Source organism: Cynara cardunculus (assembly GCF_001531365.2).
Source record: "Cynara cardunculus var. scolymus isolate 2C chromosome LG 16, CcrdV1, whole genome shotgun sequence".
Taxonomy (NCBI): domain Eukaryota; kingdom Viridiplantae; phylum Streptophyta; class Magnoliopsida; order Asterales; family Asteraceae; genus Cynara; species Cynara cardunculus.
In genome coordinates, this window is record NC_037543.1 from 16,400,601 (window position 1) to 16,403,898 (window position 3,298).

Below are 3,298 nucleotides of genomic sequence, written 5' to 3' on the forward strand. Positions count from 1 at the left end.
TTAGGACCTTCTAAGATTTATTTTGGCTGTAGGCAAAAAGAGAGAAGTCCATGCGTTAAGGACAAAAAGAATTTTGTCAAATCTTTTGGTGAAAGCTTCTTTTGTAGGTGGGAAAGTTGCATTGTTTTTTTTTCTTCCTATTTTTGTTTTCCCACCTTTTTGCCTATGGTATAAATAATGATGTTAGCCTTGAAAGTTGATATATGAATAGAGAGCTAAAAAGTTTAGTCTTTTGGTAGAAAAAGCATTGATCCAGTATTTGTATATACATATTCCATCGAACCTAAGAAGGTTCATTAAGAATGCTTACTGACAAGATTGTAAAGTTAAACACACGAGAATTTGATAAAGGGTGTTAATACTTATTGTCACTTGGCCTCTCGGAAGGGAGTGCCCACTCCTACATAGTACAGTGAGCACTATTCTTATGAAATATGGGGAAAAGCCACACCACATCTTATTTTTTATTGATAGTCTTTTATCAAAGTTATATGCAACAACCCATGAAAACATAGGGTTCATTTACTTAAATGTTTACTTAGTACTATCTCATTTGCTTCCTCTCTAATTGAAATTTGTAAAAGGAAGTTCATGAAAACAATAGTGTCTTGCTTGCCTAGTCCTTGTGGATAAGATCTTGGTTCTTATGAAACTATTACTTGAAGTGACAATCACAATGACAAGTATACACTTGCGCTATCCACTATGGACTGTTTTCTAACCCACTATGTTTACACTTGTGTTGCACGTACCAAGGATTCATAATTGAGGTATATTCCCCGTCGTTTCTGAGGTCCAAATTTTGAATGATTTGGTGGCTCTATTGGAATATTGACTGAGCACCCAAAAACACATAAATGTGAGACATTAGGCTCATATCCAGTTAGTAGCTGGTACACAAAAAATGGTTGGGTGGCTATGGGTCTTAGATGGACCAATGTAGCAGCACACAATATTGCATAACCCCATGCAGAAATGAGAAGTTTGGTGCGCATGACCAAAGTTCTCGCAATTATTTATAATTGATTAATAAAATATTCTACAAGACCATTTTAGGTATGAATATACATGACATGATATTCATATCAATTCCCAATGTTATGCAATAGTCATCGAAAGTTTTTGATGTGAAGTCTACGATATCATCAAGTCTAATATACCTTATTAGATAGTCTGGATGATGAGCCCTTAACTTAATGATCTAGGCTAGGAGTTTAAGGAATGTTGCATTTCTTGTGGACAACAATGCTACATGTGACCATCTTGCTGATGCATCAACCAAAATGATGAAATATTTAAATGGTCCGCATCTTGGTTGAAGTGATCTATAAATGTCTCCTTGACTTTTCTCAATGAAATGGAAACCAATTTTGTAGGTTTTTACATGGAGTGGTTAGAAATATGTCTTTCCAGTTGAGCATGCTTGGCATAGGCTTTTCAGATTAATAATGAAATTATTTCCTCCAAGAGGATGCCTATGAGACGCATTCATTGTTTTAAGCATCGTATTTTGACCCGGGTGTCCTAGACAATTATGCTATAACATATAAGTGCTCTCACTAGTTGGTGTCTGATGAATTATTAGATTGCTTTCAATGTTTTGGATCGTGGTAACATACAAACCACTTGATAGACATCTCAACTTGTCCAATATACGCTTTTCGTCATATTGATTGGATATATAAAGGTATTATACCATCTTAGCAGTTTCAATATGAAACTTGTTTTCTCGAATATCCTTAAAACTCAACAAGGTGCAACTAGATCTTGGAGAATATAATGCATCCGAAATGGTTAAGATAGTACCGTTTGACAATAAGAACCGGGCTTTACCAAATCCTTCAACAAGGGTCGATGAGCCCAAAATTGTTGTCAGTGAGGTTACTTTAGGCGTAAAGTTGATAAAATAACTTTTTACTTTTAGGATAACGTGGGTAGTACCACTATCAACTACCTCATAATGCATGCCTAAAAGTAAAAAATAATTTAAAGTTGTTCACATTAATAAAAGATTTTAACAAGGAAATAACTTTAAATTATGTCTCAAAAGAGATAGTCAATGTCCAAATAAAAAACATAATCCAAATTGAAAAAATATAATCTAGGAGCTAAACAACAACTCAATTATCATAAGATAACTTAACATATCTCTATTATTCCATTTGAGCCACAAAATCGGGGGTCTCAAAGAATTCCTTCTTGTTTGCTTCGACAACATTTTCTTCGATTTTTCTCCCCTTATGATAGTTCAACTTCATGAACGAAAATGGTCTTTTGATGGTCGAAACACTCTTTCAAAGAGTCTCATAACGTCTTGGTTGAGGTGATTGCTATAAATTCAGATTTCATTGTGTATGACAAGTGACGACGAAATAGTATTATCGCCTTAGCATTCATTTCACGAGTAACTTCAACTTCGTGATCATCCTCATCATTAATGTCATCCAATTGGCCTTGGGCATCTAGATAGTTCTAGATATCTTGAGTCCAATCCAAAATTTTTTTGTCGGCGGCATCCAAGATGGGGAATTCAAGTTTGATCAACATTTTTCTATAATCAGAGAAAAATATTGGATTAGTTATATATAAACCAACATGTTTATATGTTCATGGTTTTATATTATCATAAACTAGGTTTCGAAATGACTGATTCTATAGACACTAGTTTTACTAGCACTAACATTTTTTTCTCTCGAAATGACAGGTTTGAGATATACAAGTTTTACTTTAAGGGTGAATGAGCTCTCCTTCATTAATCGACAGATCGATCGCGAGACACCGATTCGACGAATATACATCAATATATAAACATATTCGGGAAAATTATTATTTACACAACCCCTTTTGGTAGCTCTACTCGAACACAACCAAGAAAGACGACGAGGGTGGTAAATGGGAAGCATTTTAAAAACTGACTCATTAAGATATAAATTATCCGCCTATATCTTTTCTAGACATCGCATTCAAATACGTGAGCCTATTTTGAGTTGATTTATAATCTTTCTAACTTATATATCAAATAAAAAACACCCTCATTTGTACAAACCATACAAACTACCCTTATACGTCAATTTCATTGTTTAATCTTATGAAAAATTTTCATTAAATTGTTTAATCTTGTGAAATTGTTTCATATAATATTTTTTTTGATGAATTTGTTTCATATATGGTTATGAAATTGTTTCATATAATACTTTTTTTGATGAATTTGTTTCATATATGGTTATGAAATTGTTTCATATAATATTTAATGAAATTTTAATGAAACTGTTTCACGTATTTCTCTAAAATTAAAATA